Source organism: Equus quagga, chromosome 5 (assembly GCF_021613505.1).
Source record: "Equus quagga isolate Etosha38 chromosome 5, UCLA_HA_Equagga_1.0, whole genome shotgun sequence".
Lineage (NCBI taxonomy): Eukaryota > Metazoa > Chordata > Mammalia > Perissodactyla > Equidae > Equus > Equus quagga.
The window spans coordinates 53,184,443-53,206,118 of record NC_060271.1 but is presented as its reverse complement, the minus strand read 5'-3'; the positions used below and the strand labels follow the sequence as shown (position 1 = coordinate 53,206,118).

Genomic DNA, 21,676 nt, shown 5'->3' with positions numbered 1-21,676 from the left:
GGTATCAAGGAGGAGGTGAGGATGGAAGCACGGGGTTCCCGTGAGGAGATATGCAGGAGGTTGCCCAAAAAGCAAAGTCAGGAGACACAGCAGATGTCAAGTCCTGGGGGAGTAAGCAGTACAGGCAGGTTTTGGAATCCCGAGGAGGTTTCACCTGAGCGTGGCATCTCTCGGGGGAATGGGAGGAGCTGGAACGAGACAGGTAGGAGGCCCAAAGCGGGAGTCATCTTACACCCGATGAAGAACCTTCATCTTCCTCTGTAATCAGTGTTGATTACTGATTGATTGAAACATGGAAATGTGAAATTACTAATTAGTGTGAGCATTGGAGAAAAAGAGTACTTGGTCACTAACCACACAAGTCAGATGTAGCTAGATTTTTCTTCAGTTATCTAAATATTTAAAGGGAAATCAGCATTTTGGTCTGAATCATCTGAATAATCCCACAATTCTCCATTTGCTCTTAGTAGACACTCAAGGGATATAAAAATAAGTATCTTTAAGACTCAACATTGTTTATATAAAAGTCTATTTTAAAACAACATCAAAGTCATTTGCCTCTGTTTTCACCCACATAAGAAAATATTTCATACAACAAGAACTAATGAAAGACAATCACACAGCCTGGTTTTTTGGGTTGCTTTCTTTTGTTTCATGGACTTTTCTGTTGTATTAGAAAAAAACATTAAATGGAGCATGTACACAGAGTCGATCCCTTGCCGTCTGCCTGCCGCAGGTCGAGGTCATCAGTAAGCGGTCACAGGCCACTTCTGATCTAATTGTGAATTCCTCTCGTGTACGCAGACTTCAGCCCAGGGACGACAAGGATTTTTGAACTTCAAAAAAAAAAGAGGAGGAATCACAATAAATATTTCATTTTCTAGTCAACCCCATTTGCGAAGCCTGATTAGCTCGTTCAGCCTCTAGAGATTGCTACCGGAGGCCTCCCTAGGTGTTCGCCTGCCACCCACACTTCCCACTGCCTGTCAGGGAGGTGGCCCAGCCCCTGCATTCGGGAAGCCCAGCTGTCAGGGAAGAGAGAGGAGAGGGAGGGCCACACCCACTGTGGGAGAGGCCTGGATGTCACTTGCCAACCCTGCCAGGCCACTTAACCAGTTCCTGAATGGGATTAAGCCTTATTCTGCTCAGGTTTATACTCTGCTCCAAACTGGGATGGTCAGGGAACATGTGGACCAGGAGTTCCTGAAGCAGCAGGGAGCTCATCACCCTCACTTCCCTCTGTCAACAGAAATCCTGGAAGGATGATGCTCATTGAACCAATACTGGGCGAGAGCATAGCAAGGCTCTGGGGTCCTTTATGTGGGCCTAGACACTCCACTTCTCTTTCTGAGCAACACAGCCCCATGGTTTTCAGTAACGAGGGGTCCCGTATACTTGGGTTCTTTGCTGTCGGTGTGACTTTTTAAATTCATATTACATACTATGATTTTTGAGATACTGGCCCTTGTTCTTCCCTTTGGGATCACACCCATATATTTTCATTTGTCCTTCCACCAGTCTTAAACCCCGTCTATCCCTTGGACGTGATCACAGTGTCTGTACCACAGATACACTGCTGCCAGAAAAGAGCTTGGACCTAACGTGAAATAAAACAGAGCCTCACACCCTTATGAGAGATTAGCCTGCCACAAACAGCCCTTGGGAGTCATACCAGCCAAGCCAAGATCTTGAAAGAGCTGTTCCAGAAGAATTCCTGTTTGGGGTTTTTAAAGCCACAAAGCCAAGATTTTGAAGGTAAATTTGATACTCCTACAGCTTGGCTGCATCATATAAGTACAGTAAGCTTATGACAAAGAACGTCATGATTGCAGCTCCCAGTGATCTCAGAGACCATAACCAGAGTCTGCAGGAAAGAAAACCGGAGCTCACAGGGGAGACAAGAATGAGTTCGACATAAGCCTCGGAGAACTCAGACGGTTCCCATTTGCTTGGCAATTTCAGAAAAGACAGGAATTTTGGGCTGTCCTGCGTATTTCATTTTTCTAGCCCTGTTTTCAAAGGATGAGGAGTTTCTAGTGCTGTAGGTAATGATAAATCGTTTATTGCCTACTGACCAAGGCCTCACAGTACCATTTGTGTCTACTAATGATCAAGTTGTACTAAAAATAGAATTAAAACGTGAATGAAATATAAATCATTTTGTAAAATACTGGATTTCCGTGTGTGTTTCTCATAAGGAGTTCTATATAGACCCCATAACTTTGAATTATTAAAACCAGAATTTTATAATACTGGTACAAAGACTGAACTATGTTACCCATAAAATAATAGTTTTAGACAGACACTTATTTATTACGTTGACATTAATGAGGGAAAAGCCTTTTGATCCTAAAAAAAAAAATTACCTCTCAAAATAAAATGGTAAAATAAAATCCAATTGCCAATTACCTAATTAGAAAATGTCGAAACTGAAGTTTTGAATTTTTCTTCAGCTAGCTTTCATGGCCCCCCAATAGAAAGCTGTATGTAGATTTTCCCTTTTAGACATGTCATTTTCATTAACCTCACTGTGATATATAACTAATAGCAGGTAGGTGTAATTAAGGCAGTATTTAGAAGATAATTGTGGCAAGACAGCATTTCAGGGTCAATCTTATGCAACTCTCCTCGTGTTTTACCCTCATCGCTGCCAACTCACAGCCTATCCAAGAAACAGAACTTGGGGTTCAAAAATATCGGAAACGACAAGGCAATTTTGTTCCACATTGTTTTTTTCTCTGTTTATGATCTAATTCTTTAGGCATTTCTCTCCGAATGGAATTGATTACATCTATAAATAAAGTATTGATAAAATGGCCTTAAGTTTTAAAGTATGGTTTGACTTTAAAAATAAAACTCCTACCCTACCAAATGTCTATGAGGTCCAGTTATCATTCTGTTTTGCTTTATTGTTAGTTTTCTTTGTTTTGGGGGGTTTTTTGTGTGTTTTTTTTTTTTTGCACCAGTAACCAGGGATATGCTCGAGACTGTGTCCAAGATGCAGAGACTCAGAAAATGCCCAGGATCAGGAGGTGGTGTTGGCACGCAGGGGAATGTTGAGTTTCAGTTACTATGGTTTTAATATTGTCTCACTGGTGAGTCATCGTACTGAGCAGTTTCACAGAAAAGAAAAAAATTTCAGAATGAATTTCTTGGAGGACACATAGGAGGTTACTTAGAGATTTGAGAATAGATTAAAAATAGGGGAGAGTCCAAAGGGCATTCAGAGAGACGTTTGTAAATAGAGGGCTGGGTGATCATAACAGAACAGAATCATGTTCTCTTCAACAAAGTTCAGAATGATGAGTGCCGGGACAATCAAATGTGCTTAAGAAATTAACATATCACAACAAATAACATATTGATAAAAATCCTTACCCAGAGTTTTACTGAAGAATAAGGGTATTGTCAAAGAGCTGAAGGTTGGAAAGAAAGATTTAACAGGATCCAGGAACTACACAAAGGAGAACAGAAATACACTACAATAACAAAATAAAGGACAAAGACATGATTTTTTCAAGTGATGCAGAAGAAGCATTTGAGAGATTCAATATCCTTTCATGATAAAAAAAAAAATTCAACAAACTAGGAATAGAAGGAAACTATCTCAACATAGTAAAGTCCACGTATGAAAAGCCCACAGAAAATATCATACTCAAAGGTTAAAGATTGAAAGCTTTCCTGTAAGATCAGGAGTAAGAGAACAACGCCCAGTCTCACCACTTCTATTCAACATAATACTGGAAACTCTAGCCAGAGCTGTCAGGCAAGAAAAAGAAATAAAAAGCATAGAAATTAGAAAGAAAGAGAAAGTGATATTATCTATATGACATGATCTTATATGTGGAAAACCCTAAAGACTCCACAAAAACTATTAGAACTAATAAATTCAGCAAAATTGCAAAATACAAAATCTACACATGAAAATCACTTGTGTTTCTATACACTAACAATGAATAATCCAAAAAGGATATTACGATAATTCCACTTACAATAGCATTAAAAAGAATAAAATACTTAGGAATAAATCTAACCAAGGAAGTGAAAGGCTTGTACACTGAAACCTATGAAACGTCGCTGAAAGAGAGTAAACATACAAATAAATGGAAAGACATCCCATGTTCATGAATACAAAGACAATATTGTTAAGAGGTTGATACAATCCAAAGCAATCTACAGATTAAATCCAAATCCTGCCAAGTCCAATGGCATTTTTTGCAAAAATAGAAAAAATTCTGCTAAAATTTATATGGAATCTCAATGGATCCCAAATAGCCAAAACTATTTTTGAAAAAATTTCTCCAACTTTTTTCCCATGTTTCCTGATTTCAAAACATATTACAAAGCTACAATAATCAAAACAGTGGGGCACTGGTGTAAAGACAGACATACAGATCAATAGAAGAGAATAGAAAGCCCAGGAACAAACTCTCACGTCTATGGTCAAGTGATCCTCAACAAGGGAGCCAAGACCACTCAATGGGGAAAGGACAGTTTCCTCAACAAATGGTGTTGGTAAAACTGGATATCCACATGCAAAATAATTGTCGGATTGTTATCTTACAACATATACAAAATACACTCAAGATAGATTAAAGACCTAAATACAAGAGCCCCAACTATAAAATTCCTAGAAGAAAACATAAAGGAAAAGTTTCATGACATTAGATTTGGCAATGATTTCTTAGATATGACACCAAAAGCACAGACAACAAAAGCGAATAGACAAACGGGACTACATCAAACTTAGAAACTTCCGTGCATACAAAGAAAAGATTAACAGAGTGAAAAGTCACCCTATGGAATGAGGAAAAAAAATTGTAAATCACGTATCTGACAAGGGTTAATATCCAGAATATATAAAGAACTCCTACAATCAATAACAAATAAACAAATAATCCAAATAAAAAATGGGCACAGGACTTGAATAGACATTTCTCCAAAGAAGATGTACAGATGGCCAAGAAGCATATGGAAAGCTGCTCAACATCACTCATCACCAGAGAAATGCAAATCAAAATGACAATGAGATATCACCTCACACCCATTAGGATGGCTACTATGAAAAAAAACAGGAAATACTAAGTGCTGACCAGGATGTGCAAAAATCGGAACACTTGTACACTGTTGGTGGGATTGTAAAGTAGTGTGTCCACTATGAAAACAGTACTGAGGTTCCTCAAAAAATTAAAAATGCAATGAGACATCACCTCACACCCATTAGGTTGACTACCATCAAGGAAACAGAAAATAATAAGTATTGGTGAGAAATGCTTGTGCATGCTTAGTGGAATTGTAAAATGGTACAACTGTCATGGGAAATAGTATGGCAGTTGCTCAAAAAATTAAAAACAGAATTACTATATGTATGATCCAGCAATCCCACTTCTGGGTATATATTCAAAAGAATTCCAAAGGGTCTCAAAGAAAAATATACACACCCCTGTTTATTGCAGCATTATTCACAATAGCCCAGAGGTGGAAGCAATCCAAATGCCCATCAAAAGTTGAACAGAGGGGGTCAGCCCAGTGGTGTAGCGGTTAAGTTCACATGCTCCGCTTTGGCGGCCTGGGGTTCGTCTCTTCAGATCCCAGGCACGGCCCTATGTGCTGCTTATCAAGCCATGCTGTGGCAGGCGTCTCACATATAAAGTAGAGGAAGATGGGCACAGATGTTAGCTCAGGGCCAGTCTTCCTCAGCAAAAAGAAAAGAGGAGGAGTGGCGGCAGATGTCAGTTCAGAGCTAAATATCCCTCAAAAGAAAGAAGGAAAAAGAAAAGGTGAACAGATAAAGAAGATGTAGTCTGCACATACAATAAAATATTATTCAACTCCAAAAAGGAAGGAAATCCCATCACATGCTACAACATGGATGAGCCTTGAGGACATTACCCTAAGTGAAATATGCCGTTCACCAAAGACAAATACTGTGTGATTCCACTTATATGAAGTATCTAAAGTGATCAAATTCATAGAAACAGAAAGTAGAACAGTTCTGTCCATGGGCTGGGGGAGGGAGAAAAGTGGAGTTGTCACTTGATGAGTATAGAGTTTCAGATTTGCAAACTCTGAAGATCTATTTCACGACAATGTGAAAATACTTACCACTAAACTGTACAATTAAAAAATGGTTAAGATGGTAAATTTTATATTCTTTTGCCACCAAAAAAATATTTTTTTAATTTTAATTTCCCTTAGAAGGAGTGGGGGTGCAATGGAAAGGAAGCCCAGAGCAAGTGAAAGTTCACTTGTAGGGTGAGGTGGGGAGGATGGGGAGGAAGGAAAACCAAGAGATTTTGAGGCAGAGGAAAAAGAAGCAGGCGGGAAAAAATGTGTCCAGAGATCTTTAAAAGAAAAGCATAAAGATGAAATCAAGTCCCAGGAGGAAGCAAGGCCTCCCACAGCGTCCAGGAAGCCTCCAAGGGCTCTGGATGGAGGAACTGCTCGAAATGACCCGAGGACTCTTCTTGCCTAACATGTAGTCCCAGGTTCCCATTTGGATAAATCCGTGAGACGGTACCCACAGCTTGAGCCCCTCTTCCCTGCATCACTTCTCCCAGTTTGGAAGAAAAACAACCTGAGTGTGAATTAAAGTGTTTTTTCAGACTCCAAACCAAAGCAAGCAGTGGAAGCGGTCTCCTGATAGGTACCAACCCAAGGTGAAATTTGTAACATTCGTTCATTCGACAAGTCTTTCCTCTGAGCCAGGCACTGCTCGAGGAGCTGGGGAGAGCGGAGCGTCGGGACAACTCTCTGCTCCCACGGCAGCTGCATCTCAGAGGCTCCCATCAGTTGCGCTCTGTTCTGTCACACATCCCTTGTGCACAGATACAGCTCATGCTGTGCATCTCTGCGTCCTGGCTTTTTTGTGCCTTATAAGAGTTGGTAAACGCCTCAAGACCTTGGACCAATCCTGTAAGACCATTCACCATGGCAATAGTAAGCCAGTGTTTGTACAGTTATGGGCAAGGAAGTCCAAGTCCAAAACGGCTGAGGAAGCAGGATATTTCCACACACAGGCTCCGCCCAAGAGCAGAGAAGAGGGCTGGACTGCCAACATGGTTTAGGACTTGGTCCCCGGCCTGAGTGCTGGCGGAGAAACAGAGAGGGCGAGAGAGAACACCAGCGTAGCTCAAAGAGCAGCAGCAAGGCCTGCAGGAGAGGGAAGGGCGCAGAAGAAAGTGCTGAGAAAAACTCTTCGGGTCTTCTGCAGCAGCCCCTGTGTCCTGTGTTCACAGAAGCCAGCGGGCAGCTTGGCCCCAGGCAGATCCTATGGAAGGAAGCCTTGCCCTTGAGGAGGAGCAAAGAGTTTGTAGTTCCCTTGAGGCGCCCAAAGATAGACTTGAAAAGCCCTTTCCACCTCTGGTCTACTCGTACCAAACGACCCCGACAAGACTCAGGGAGAAAATATTAGAATTTTTGTATTTTTTTCAAAATCTCATTCTTTTGAATTTTCACCTTTATGTGTATTTTATAATGTATATAATTTATTAGTACAATAGTTGGGGTGCACAAAATAAATAAATAAATAAGCAAGCATATATTGGAAGTTTATGTTCAAATTATTTTAATGATAACAGCGAGCAATCAAACAGTTTGGTGATCACTGCTCTCAGGCAATCTAGCCTTTAATAAACTCCTACGTCTGTAAGTAGGATCAAGAGCAACGAGCATCTGGAGATGCCCACTGCCTTTTGTACCAGCCCAACAGGATGAAAGGAGTAGGGAGATAAAATGGAAAGTGAGGGGGGCAGGCAGGGGCACCGTTACCAGGGGGAACCAATCCCAAAGGCACAGAAGAGGTGGGCAAGCCCTTGGAAGAAGAGAAAAAGGCGGGCAAGAATTTCAAAGGGTTGAGGAGTGATTGTGGAGTTTGTTGCCACGTGGCAAATCTTAGCAGGCTTCTCTGTGGCTCACCTTGGTGTCCACGTCCCATGCTGTTCCAGTCCGCAGATAAAGGAGCCCTGCACGTAGAAAGGTTTTCTCCTCAGGGAGACAGAGTTTATGTCCTTTCTTGGTTGATTAAGCCCCTGAATCTGTCTCAAAAGGGAACAGCAACTTCTCTGGGTAGCTGGAGTGTGTTGGCATCCTCAACTGGATGTTAGGCTGTCCAGGGACCCTGCACACATGCAGGCATGGCACACAATGCACAGGTGCACACGTACCCACACATGCATACACATATATACACACTCACACACAAACCTAAGCCCGTGGCTCTGAAACATGGATTTACATGTTTCAAGTCTTAATTGCTATAATGTTAAAGGTAATATCTGTAGTAAAAATAAATAAGTAAAATATTAAAAGGTATGCAATAGTCATCATTTTCATTTGGTTGGCAAGTAGGTGCATTATTTTGCAGCCAAATGAATCCAGTGTTTCTTAATAAAAGAGGAAGATCAACGTAATTACAACTTGATGAAGAACATGGAGAGGACTCGGAGTATCTGCTAATGTTGGAAATCCTACCTCATTTGCAATGGCTTCTTGGAACTCCATCATCGGGATATATCACAACTTATTTTATCAAATCCTTCTGGGGGGGAGAGGAATGGAGAGGTCATGGTCAAAGGGTGTGAAGTTTCAGTTACGCAAGATAAATACATTTTGGAGATCTGCCATACAGCATAGCGCTTATAACTAACAATTCTGTATTGCAGACTTAAAATTGGCTATGTTAAGCGTTCTTACCACAAAAAAAGAAATAACAACAATCATTAGTAATAATAAAGGACGCAGGAGGAAACTGTGAGAGGTGATGGATATGTCTACGGCCTTGATGTCGGTGATGGTTTCATGGGTGCATACTTGTCTCCAAACTCATCAAATTGTATATATTGAATACGTACAGATTTTACCTGTCAATTATACCTCAGCAAAGTGGTTAAAAAAAAATTCTACTGATGAGAATTGAGATGATTACCAGCTTTTCACTGCAGCAAAGAACATCTTCTTTTCTTCTGTTTCTGTTGTTTCTGTGCTAGTTTTCACTCATGGGGTCCACAAGGAAATCTTTACGTCAGTTTTCTATATGTTACATGTCCAAGATGTCAGGTTGCTGGGTCAAAAGGTATTTACATTTAAAAATGTGGTCTGGGGCCAGCCCAGTGGCATAGTGGTTAAGTTCGTGCATTCTGCTTTGGTGGCCCAGGGTTTACAGGTTTGGATCCCAGGCACGGACCTGAACACCCTCATCAAGCCATGCTGTGGTGGCATCCCACACACAAAATAGAGGAAGACTGGCAGAGATGTTAGCTCAGCAACAATCTTCCTCACCAAAAAAAAACAAAAAAAGTGATTCATACCACCAGATTTCCCTCCAAAAATATTGAATCCAACAACACATTAAAGAGCCCTTTTCTCCACACTCTTACTGTCACTGGGGCTTCTCAATTTTTTTCGTCTTTGCCAATCAAATAAACAGCAACAAAAATGACACCTTGTTTAAATTCATATTACGTTTGCCTCAATTCTTTACAAGGTTGAACACCCATAGTATTTTGCTTACTGACCATTTGCATTCATTGCATTATTGCCAGTTTGTATATTTCCCCCTTATTTATTTTGTCCTGTTCAGACTCTCATTTATTTGCCAGAGATTTTTTTACTATGAGAGATGTTAGCCACTTGTCTACAACAAAAAAATACTTTTCCCAGGTTAGTTTTGTTCTTTTAAGCTTTATTTACAGTACTTTCACCATACGAAAGTTTACATTTTCGCCAGTTTTATCAAATTTAATCCAAATTAATCAATTTTGCCTTATATCGTCTTTTTTCTGTCAAGCTGAAAAGAATCTACTACCAAATTATTAAGATAGTCATCAATATTTTTTTCCGATGTTTTTAGATTCTTTTTTACACATTTAAATATTTTGTTCCTCAGGAATGCATTTTGAAGGCATAGAGGGGAGATCCAGCTTCCGGACTGCTATGTGGCTGGACTCAAGAGAGCTGCCCAACAGTGTCTGCTGAGGATGAAGTGCCACCTCCGGCATCTGTTTCTGTCCCTTTCTCAGCTGTGCAGTCTTTTTCACGACCTGCCTATTGCTGCGCTGGCACGACATCCTTCAGCTCTGACACCTCCACGCCTTTGTGCTGTCTTGTAGGGCAAGTCTTTCTCTGACTACATTTCTTTTTCAAAATTTTCATAGCCTTTCTCTCATTTTTTCATCCAACTAAACTTTAAAATTGTCATGATAAAAAATAAAAGGTGTTGCAACTTTAGAATTTCCATACAGAGTATTATAGCAAAGTTTCCTAGAAATATTACTTAGAACAAGAATCAGCAAATTTTTTTTCTGTAAAGGGCCAAATAGTGAATATTTGAGTCTTTGCAGACTATGTTCTCTGTCACAACTTCTCACCTCCAGCGTTGAAGTGCAAAAGCAGCCATGGATAGTGTGTAAATTAATAAACATGGCTGTGTCCATGAAAACTTTATTTACAAAAACAGGCAGAGGTGCAATGGAATGTTACTCAGTGATAAAAGGGAAAAAAGTACTGAAACATACTACAGCATAAACGAACCGTGAAAACATTCTGCAAAGTGAAAGAAGCTGGACACAAAACGTCCCATATTACAGATTCCATTTGTATGAAACATCCAGAATAGGTGTCCATATAGACAGAAATCGGATTAGTGGTTGCCAGGGGCTAGGAGGAGGGGGAAATGGGGAGTAATTAATAGGTAGGGTGTGTTTTTCTGAGGTAATGAAAAAGTTTTGAAACAAGAGACAGGTAGTGATTGCATATCACTGCGAATGGAATGAATGCCACTGAATTGTACACTTTAAAATGATTAATTTTATGTTATGTGAATTTCACCTCAATTGAAAAAAAACCCTATGCACTAAGAAAGACCCCTTTCCAGGTCAGCATGCGGCTGTCTGCGGGAGGGGAGAGGGTTGGGAGCCTAGGCAGAAGCTCCTCCTGCGTGGTGCTCAGGCAGGACTGGCTGGAGTCCACTGCCGAGAAGTCCCTGAACCCTGAGAAGGACTCCTCCCGCAGACCCAGGTGATTAAGGAAACAGGCTCCAGAGCAGCATGTCTTGGAGCAGCAGCAGAGATGGCAGAGGCCCTGCAGTTCGTCACTGAAACTTATGTTCAAATAGCATCTGGGCTCTGCCGCCTTTGGGATCACCTGGGATCTTTCAAAAACCCTGATCTTGGGCACCAATTCCCAGACATTCTGACTCAGTTGGTTTGAAGGGAGACCTAGGCATCAAGATTTTTAAAGGGTGCCTGGGTGATTCTAATGGACAGCCACGCTAGGGAATCACTGGCCTACAGACAAGGTGATGGGTTCCCTGACCTCCTTGGGCTGGACGAGTCAGTAGGAAACCATGCAGAGGTTCGTAACCCCAACTGCACAGGAAAGTCACCTGGGAAACCTTAAACATTACTAATGCCTGGTCCTATCCCCAGACTTCCTGATCTGGGGTGTAGACGGGACACAGGGACTTTTGAAAGCTTCCCAAGTCATCTGAGGGGTGGCCAAACCAGGAGCCCTGCGCTCAACAGTTTCCTGAACATCCTTGAAAATAAGAATCAACTGGAGCTCTTTCAAAAGACAGAGAGAAAGAACAAGACGGGAGGATTGATTCCCAGTGGCCACCCCAAACCTGCAGACTCGGGAGAGGCCTGGTCATTGGGAGCTTGAGAAGGGAACGAAGTTATTCTTCTCACGGAAGTGTAGCAAACTCTGCAAGAGAAATAAATTACATGCAAAAAGCCCACATTTCCGTGTGTGTGTGTGTGAAAGAGAGAGAGAGAAGCAAGAGGAGAGAGAGAAAGCCCCTCCTCCACGCTCACGCCTGAGAGGGCCCGGGTGAGAAGAGAAGCAGAAAGCATGGTCTCTGGCCTCCAGGGACGGCTCTCCCTAGGACAGCAGAGTAAAAACCTCACATTCATCCTACGAGCTGCAGCCTCCAGGGACCTCCACAAGCAACATCTCCTGTGAACAGCCAGGTTGGAAAGGCTCTTCCTACTTCAGAGCCCAGGGCCTTTGACTAGCTTGCATTCACCCCCCCGGCAGTGGGCCGGCCAGAATCATGTCCATATACTTTGCCACCCAGACCAGTGTTCCATCCATAACATGATGATGTTTGGAGCCACAATCACACTGTATGGAACTCTCCGCTCCCCCTAAAGAATTTGCAGTGGTTGAAATGGACATCAAACAGAAACCAACAGGAAAATAGAAAGCATAGGAGAGTATACACTTGAGAGCTGTGGCCTCTGGGTGAAGAGTCAGGAGCCAGGACAGGGACAGAGGCAGGGGGACACTGCTTCTCCCACCAGCAGCTCCCCTGAGTCTCTGACTTACCCCCTGCTCCCACCACAGTGCAGAGCCCCGTGAGGCAAGGGGCTAGCTATGCTGCTGGAACCTTCTAACCCAGTTGAAAGTAAAATGGGAAATGGTGAGATCTGACCAAAGGCTCAGTAACCCACGGCTTGTCCTTCTCTCAGAACACCCCCCAGTATTCATTTATTCAAACATAGCACCACCAGGCACTCCGAGCCAGGTTGTGCTGGGCTCCAGCGGTCAACAAAACAGCCCAACCCCTGGGCCTTACTGTGCTTACCGTCTGAAGCCTTGTCACTCAGTCCTGCTACACCACCGAGAGCTGTCAGGAAGGCAGAATCTCAGGCCCCGCTCCAGACCAGCTGACCCTGAGTCTCCATTTTAACGTGGTCCCAGGCCATTTGAATGCACCTTAAAGTTTGGGAAGTGCTGATCTGGATGCTCATGTCCCTGAATGAGAGTCAGACTCCAAAGAAATGTCTCCTGGGTTCCCTTTCACTGACTTTCATGAGAGCTGGTATTGGAGAAAACAAGTCTTGAGCTGTTAGATCTCAAAGGGATTTTAGAGGTCATCTAATTCGACTCCCTCATTCTGTCAGTGACGAAATTGAAACCTAGCAAGGTAACATGATGTCTAAGGGGAAAAGCCAGGATCGGAACCAAGGATTTTACCCTCAGTTCGATGTGCCCATTGCAGGACTGAAAAAAGCCAGGTAACAGTGTCTCTAAGAGAAAAGGTGACAGAAATGAAACAGGGAGGATGAGGTGCCACACCACTGCAGATTCTGAGAGGTCCCTCAATACCGTTGGGGGGCAGATCATTTTTGCAGCCCGTTTTCAAGCCTGCTCTTTGAGACTCCCAAAGTTGATCCAGATAAAGAAATACTGATCTCCTTTGGCTTCCCAGCCTGAATGTGTTCTTATGTTAAGGATGGCATTCTGGTCCACAAGACCCACCGAGGCACAGGGAGATGGCTATCAGGTGTTATTCCGTCTACATTCCGCCAGCTGGGTTTGATAAGTGAAGCCCCAGAGTCTAAGACACACCCAAGGTCCTCATAAGGCTTACCCCAAGATGCTCAAAACCCTTGGCTGGATCATTGAAAACAAAGCAACACACTCTCTGTTAAGATGTCTATAAATTACACCACACTATGTGGAGACAGGCTGCCCAAAAGAGCTTACCCACCAAAAGCTCCCCTTTAAATCTAGGCTATTGAACAAAGATTGTCAGGGAAGCTGACAGCTCTCTTACTCTCCTCTCGACTCATTTTAAGTGTTCTGCGCTGGACTGCTCTAAAACTCAAACTTAAATCAACTTGAAAGATTCCCCCCAAAGAACCAGCACGTTTTGTCAAAAAACCAGATAGGATTCAAAATGAACACACAGCCACTACACCACGTAGCATCAGAGCACAGTTTCCGAACTGAGGGAGCAGGAGGCTGGCAGATCTGGGCCAAGGGCGTGTGATGGGGCTGTGGCTTCCTTTGCTTCCCACTCCAGTAATAAATAATCAATCTGAGAGAGCGGATAGAAGGAGACAAGAGTGAAAAGTGGGCATGGCACATTTATGAGGATTTCTTCCCGGGCTTCCTAAGTATAGTGCCTTGAGTTTTTTCCAAAATACTAAAAGTGGAAGGGAACACCTGTTTCACGCCACCCGACCACAGCTCAGATGTATAATTAGAGGTATCCTGCACTATTAGGAACAACAATGACAAAATCGTGGGAAAGAATGGCCTGGCAAGTTAACAAAAATTTTATATTGTTTACAATTTAGAAAAAGAAAGAGAAAGAGAGGCAGACAGACCCCAAATCGCTGGAGGATAGAAATACTTTGTTTCCAGTTGAATTCTCATAAAAGGTTTCTGAATGTGGTCTCTGACATTAGAACAGAAAGTATTTTTATGATGGATGTTTTTAACCCTTTCCCTAAAAGCTGATATTTTGGAATCATAACTTACTCCTTGCTTCCCATTTGTGATGACTTAAGCAGAAACAGTAGTTGTCGGCTCCATGAGCTGGTGTTTCCACTGAAGCAAACGGAGTTAAGGATTTGTTCCCTGATCTAAAGGCAATGGCTTTCCAATAGACACGCACGGAATCATTGATCAGTGTGCCCTCTCCTTGTTTGCACTGGTACGCTGTTCAATTTACACCAATTAAAGAATGCTTGGTTTGGGTATTGAAGAATAATTAAGGGATGCAAATCCCTAAGGGCTTCTAAAAATGACGTCTGACTGGAATGGTGATTAAGGCATGAAGGCAGCATTAGTATTTGAATAGTTTGACTGATATACAAAATCATTACGACGTCTCTCCAGGAAGAGTGACATCAGGTCAATGTATGTACTTGCCTGGTCACCCTAAACAAATTTGACAAGTCTAATTTTAAGTAATTGCTCAGAGTTTAGTGGCCGCCTCTGTCCCCACAAGGGCAGCTGTCTGGACCACATCTTGTAATTGAGATGTGTCTTTAAACTCTGTGTGTCAACCCAACATGCAAATGTGCTCTCAAAAAAGGTTAAGAGTTAGCGACTCTCTGGTGAATCATTTTCCAGTCAAATTTCAACATGAAAACTGGACTGTAAGCTATTAGTCAACTCATCAACTCGTTCTACCTCGTCCCCTGTGGGAAAGATCGAACCATCTAGCTGCATCAGACTCTAGAGATCCTCTGGAGATCACCTCAAAGTGGGGTCCCCAGGCCAGCAGCATCAGCATCACCTGGGAACTTGTTAGAAATTCAAAGTCCTGAGCCCAAGTTCAGGCCTGCTGGAGCAGAGGTTCTGCGGGTAAGGTTCGAAATTAACACCTTAAAGTCCTGCCCAGGATCTAAAGGCCACTCGGGTTTGAGACCCACTGACCCAGACCCACTCCTCCACTGTATGGATGATGAAATGGAGGCCCAGCGGGTTAAGTAATTTGCTTAAAGTCACGTGGCTCAAATGACAGCAGAGCGCAGGGTTGATCATATTGGGTTCAAAGCATTTCATTCCTGGCTTTTATTATTTAGCTAAAGTTTTGAAAATGTTTTGCTGCCCTGTTTTAGTTCACTTTGGTTTGGGTTTGGTTTTTGTGTGGTCCTCTCCTCGTCCCTGAGAACGTGCACAGGATCTGTGCTGGCAGACGGCTCGTTCTTCTCTTCCTTCTGGACACCAGACACAGAGCCTCTGGAATGGTTGGACCAGTTGTGAGGGGAAGAATCTCCCAAGCCAGAGATTTAGTTCCCATCACGAGAAACTTGAGAGGGACCTTCCTTTGTCCACGGAGATGGTGGATGCATTTGGAGAGAATGACCTGCCTCACCGGGTTCCCTGACTGACAGTGATGAGCAGAGTCCCCTGCTGACCCCCACTGGAGTGTAGTGAGAGCAACAGACGAAGGTGTTAAGTCACTGATATTTCAGGAACATTTGTTACTACTTTACAACCCAGGATATCACCGGACCTTTTGGACTTCCAGACAATCCCCTTGCACTATTAAAAGTGAGGACAGAGGAGAGGTAAAAAAGAAGCATCTTCCCCATTTAGAACATAATTCAGTATAATGAGATTTCCAAGAGGTCGTAAGGATGGGAACCAGACCTGAGTTACTAACCAAACAGATTTTGGATTTAATTTTCTTTTACTAACCAAACAGATTTTGGATTTAATTTTCTTTTACGAATCGTTGTATCTCTTGCCATTTTATCCCAGTCTGACAACCCTCGAGCCACGTGGAGCCTATTTACCTAACTACAAGTGAGTGAATCAAATCAAAACTGAAAAATAACGGCGCTCTCATTTGCAGGCCGCGCAACTCGCGTCCCCGAGCTCAGCCATACAGCTAAAGGGTAAGAGAAAGGTTTCGTTGCAACTCGCCTGGGCTCCCAGCAGATGGATAACGCCTATTGCTCTGCTCCCTGCCCTCCGCTCCTGCTGCTCGCCCCTTTCTTCCTAGGCGCCCACCCCGCCAGGTGAGCCTCGGCGCCCGCACCCCACGCCCCCTTCGCTCTCCCGCAGCAACGCCGAGCCCTTCAGCCGTTCCACCGGGCTCCCTGCGCAGGGCAGGGGGTAAAATGGGCCTCTGAATGGGGAGGAGTAGACAGGGTGGATTAATGGCAGCGGCAGAAGAGTGATACAGCCCGAGCAGAACAAAAAGAGGGCGACCCGGACAAAACAAAGCGCCACAATAGATCATTTCTGAGAAGTCATCCGGGCAGCTTTGAAACCCAGGGCTGTGTGTTCCCCGGCAGTTTCACATCCGCGCGCTTTCAAGAGACATGAATGGAAACGGAACAGTAACTCTTTTTCATACCTCTTTTCAGGGGTCCTGTCGGCGGAGAAGGATTTACCATTCAATTCCCATACTTTTATGTGGGAAATTAGGAACTTGCCCCTTAAAAAGGAATTGCCTTTTAAACTCTCGTAAATTGTGGTGATTTTATAGATTTACCAAAATTTCTTCCTCCTTCTACTTATATTTCATTTTTTTAAATGCTCATAAACACACATACACACATACACAAGCATTTCCATCGTCTCCACTTTTCTCAGGAATGGTTTATTCAGAAAATCTCCAACCGAAGAGATATTTCATCTTTCTGCTTGATACAGTATTTGGTTTTCCTCCTTAACTATTTCTTCACCACATTTTTACCACATTTCATCATGGACCCAATTTCTTTTATGAATGAAAAGAGCTATCCTAGAAAATATTAATCACCATGTGTTTGGAAAGGTGGCAAGTGTTGGGCCTAGCTGGTGAAAAGGCCAGAAGTGAAATAAAATGGGACATCCATGCTTTCAGTGACTCGGCAGGCATTTACTGAGTCGCCACTGGTGGGACTAGCCCTGGATACATGCTACTTTTGAATCGTCTGATAAAAACAGCCAAGTTTTACTAGGAGAGCTCAATCACATGTCCCCAGCTGGAGTGGCCTGGTGATATTTTAGCGGTGGCCAGCACGTATCTGGCTCCTTCCTTCTCAGGAGCCCACAGTGTCTGGCCATGTTAACCTCATTAACCCTCCCTATCAGTTTCAACAGGACAGAGAAAGGAAGACAGGAGAACGTGGAGTTCCTGGCCTGAGACTCAGACCTGGAGAAGTCAAGCTTAGGCCCTGAGCCAGCTCACTTGATCTGACATCCAGGCGTCTTCCAGGGGCTTTTTTCAGAGCAGGGGAAGAAAGCACACACGAGGAAGCCTTGCCATAGGAAATCCAGCCATGTTCGACTCCACGCTTCCCTCTTCCTGCCCCAAGGAGAGCCTGGCTCCAAGGGCGACTCTGGGAGCAGCTGTGCTGACACGGGCCATTCTCCAGGGGCAGTCAACCACAGCCCAGTTCCCCTGGAGAATCCTCTGGAGTGAGAGACAGAACGGACGGATGGGGGAAGGGAGGAGAAGGAAACTCTTCCTCCTTAGCAGGTCTGTAAGGCGAGACTGGGGCACACTAACCATTTCCTGATGTGCAAAAGCTGAAATTTGGACTTGTTTTCTTGTTAGATTTCTTAGATATTGCAAAAAACTAACCCAACAAAAGAGAGTCTCGCAATATCCTTAACTTAGACAATGTCAGACCCTGGTATCACTTCTCCGGTAAAAAAAAAAAAAATGAGAGAGAAACAGGTCAAACAATTTCCTATTTCTGAGGACAGTATGAGAAACCTCAGAAATTTGCCGTGCGTAAGCATATTAAACCCTCACATTGTACACTCAAACTTACGCAATGTTAAACGTCAATTATATCTCAATAAAGCTGGGGGAAAATAAAGCCTGAGAAAGAAAACCCCACTAATAACTCCATCGACATCTGCAAGTCTGGGAACTGTATCATTTCCTTCCTGAAATAACTCACTTGTTAATAGTTATTTCAAAAGGAGTCAGGATATTGCTCTTAAGAGGCAAAATCTCGCTGAGAAAAATTAATATTTGAAGGAAATGGTGGTTCTTAAATATGGACCTCACTTGCTTGAGAAAAACAGGTAGCTTTAATGGTATGGGGAGCTTTCATAAATTGAAATATTTCCGTTTCCGTATTCAGTATCTCAAAGCCAGAGGTAGAAATTCCAAAGGCCAGACCCCTGAGAAGCTTCCTGAAGCCCCACCACAACTCCGCCAAGCCCCAGAAACGGCAGCGCCCACAGCGTCTGGGGAGACCTCCTTTTCAACAGCCTCGCCCACAACCAAAACCTACAAACGTTGACAAGATGACAGCACCACTAAGCTGGAAACCGGCACTTCCCAGCCTGTTCAGAATTGGACAACATGTTGCTTAAGAAACCCTCTTCTAATATAAATCTTCAAACTGCTGGCTTGTGCTAATCTTTGTTAACTGAATTCAAATATTATCTGATCGGAGCAATTCTTCTGTGATTTTTTTTTAGACTCTTTCCCAGCCTCCACACGCAGGGCCACTACAGCCTGGGGCAACTGTAAAAATTCTTACCTTTTCGCAGTCTTTTCTCCGTAAAGCAGTAAACAATACAGCAATCAAGTGAATCATCTGGCCTCCCTCCCCCCCCAGACACAGACACACACACAGACACTCCTTGTTAAACTCTTCCACAGCCTCTCGGGGCGCCGCGGGCATAGCCCAGCCTCGGCCCCCACTGCTGTTGATCACCAATCACCTCGTACACCCTCTCTGCTCTTCAGTCTTGTCTTCTGTTCTTTCCACACAGAAGTCTGGCCTGACCATGCCATCGAAAGCAGCTTTCTCTTGTCCGGTCCTCTCTAATCCAGACCCAAGCTTATGTCCTCACAACACAGATTCCAGCCTGTAGGTGTTTTCCTTTTATCTGTCTACTGGTTTTTGTCTACCTCGCTACTAGAATGTAGGCTCCAGGAGGATAGTGACATGACTCTTGTTTACCATCACCAGCAACTTGCACATTGCTGGCACAGAGTGAGTGCTCGATAAATATGTGTGGGAGGAAGGAAAGAATGCAGGAAGACAAGATACTGACTTGACGTGAATGCTCGACTGCCCAGCCCAGAAATGTTCTGTATTATTTAGAGTAAAAACCTCACCTCTCATATTAAACAGACCCCAAAATACAGAGGCTCACAAGCTCAGATTGCTTTCTCTTTTGCATAACACTGTGGAATTGGACAGTTCAGGCTGGAAGGATGCTCTGTGTCACACAGTGACAAAGAGATCCCGATTCTTTTCCTATTGCTGCCCCTCTATCCTGCAGGGCACTGCACGTCTGCTTGGTTTAATGGGGTTGCCAGCACCTCTAAGTTCCAGGTTCCAGACCACAAGAGGAGAGAAAGAGAGGAAGTCTAGGAAAAGCCATTTCCAGTTAAGACGTGAAACAGGAATTGCGCGTATCACTCCTGCCCCCATTTCACAGGTAATAATTAGTTTTATGTCCTGAAAGGGAGGTTGGGAAGTAGAGTCTCTAGCTAAATGACTTCATATCCAGGGAGAAAGCAAAGATGGAAAACTAGCCATCTGACACATGTTCCTTGACCCCTCTCTGAGTAGAACACTTTCCGGGACCCATCTGGGGGTAGCAGAACCTGTGTGCAGGCTCTGTCTTTGATTGGAGGGAGAAGACCTCCCACCCACGATCCCATCACTACACTGCAGAGCTCATGGGAGCTGGAGGGGGCATCAGGACCTCGGGAGTAGCAGTCACTGCAGCCACCATGAGCACTGACACTCTAAGATGCTCAATCTTTCCCTTCCTTGTTGGCTCTGAAGCTCAGAAAACTCCAGATGCATTTTTGTTTTCACATGTAAATTCTCACATTCAGTTCTTCATTCATTGTGCAAGAAGAACATGCAAAAAGCAATTGCCCAGAGTGCCTGCTTCTCTAATGTGAAGTGAGGGAAATAGACGGGCAGCCCTCTTCCTTGTCCCCAAGACAATCCCAGTTTAGCAGCTTTCTTCAGTGCAATCGTGAGCAAATCATTCAATATCCTTATGACTCATTTTGCTTACCCCCCAAATGAGAGCTAAAATACCCTGTCATCTGGTTAGTAGAATTAAATTAGTGCATGCATGTAAAGATCTTAGGTTTTTAAGAAATACCTGGTACTTAGATATTCAACTTATTTTTATCTCAATTAGTGGCTTTTCTCTTGCTAAATCCCAGACTGGCAAGCCATCTCAACTTATTCAAATTCCCCCAGACTATACTCCTGTTGCCGAAAGTCTTCTCTGAAAGAGTCCAGTAGCCTTTCCCTCTCTCTTCTCTCAATCCCTGCCCCATACTTGTTCACATTTTTATTTATTGCCTTGTGCTGTCCACTGATAGTTTCATAAGTGCTTGTCCACTCTCGTTGGCTAGATTGCAAGCTCCCTGAGAGTAGCAGATGCCATGTTGGGTTCCCGTAGCTCAGAACATCTGATACAACAGGACTGCATAATGTCCACTCCACAGACACGCCACTGCGTTATTGAAATGGAAATATCGGCAGACTAAAGCTACATCTACATGACCCTAGAAAAATATGTGAATTCAGAAGATTAGTCCCAAACGTTGGTTGATTCAAGATTTCTTTTTTAAATAGTAAAATATTCTGCTTATGTGAATGGAATAACTAACTTACTATCCCTACGGAGAAGCTGAAAATGCTGCCTAAAATTATACTGCACACTGGAACTTCTGGTAACTCAGGATGCTGCCTTCTGGGTGGTGTTTATTCTATGCCACAAACACCTGAATTACTGAAATTGAAAGCAATCCAGATTCTGTGTTTGGGGTTCCAGCACTCTGTGGACTGGCACATGTGCCTGACAAAAATCTGGGGAATGCTTGGCCTTTCATTCCTCTGAGAATTATGCCATTTTCCAAGAAAAGCTAAATAGCTCATTCATGTTTCACCCTCTGTTCTTCCAGGCTGGTTTCCTGAGGATATTTTTTAGCCAGACTGGTGTGTTTTTTTTTCAATAGGCTGCTGGAAACTGAGAGTCTTAAACTTAAACTTTTATTGAATGATTCTTGAATGCATTATCAAATGAAGAACATTATCCTCATTTCATCTATTACAGACCAAAAATAAATGTACCCATGAATGGCATCCACTCGGTGGCCTTCATTGACAAATTCCCCCAGGGACAACTCAGATCCACAAGAAAGCTCTCAGGACTATTTTGGAGGGAAGCTAACTAAGAGGTACCATCAGGTAGAGAAGTAGTTATTATGGTTTTTTCTTTCTGCATCGCTCTTATCATCAAGAGAAATGGGGAACTTCATATTTCAAGGACCTTTTGCACAGGAAATCCTAGGGTGGCCTGAGCACACACAGAAGTCTCTGGCGGGGGGGGGGGGGGGGGGGGGGAGCGCTACGCAGTAACCTGGAAATCTTGAACCAAGAAGCAGAGCTCCTTGACTGGACGGCATCCATCAGGGGCTCCCAGAAGGAAAGTGATA

The 21,676-nt window shown here is 43.4% G+C and overlaps 1 long non-coding RNA gene across 1 annotated transcript; it reads right to left on the bottom strand.

Annotated features, from left to right (window-relative positions):
• Nucleotides 1-484: 484 nt before the first annotated feature.
• On the bottom strand, nt 485-19,108 carry LOC124239109 (uncharacterized). The gene is made up of 4 exons (XR_006888540.1): nt 18,738-19,108; nt 8,473-8,539; nt 7,918-7,964; nt 485-836 (listed from the first exon to the last, which is right to left on the bottom strand). It is a non-coding gene; the product is annotated as an uncharacterized LOC124239109 (long non-coding RNA).
• Between the last annotated feature and the right edge of the window lie 2,568 nt (nt 19,109-21,676).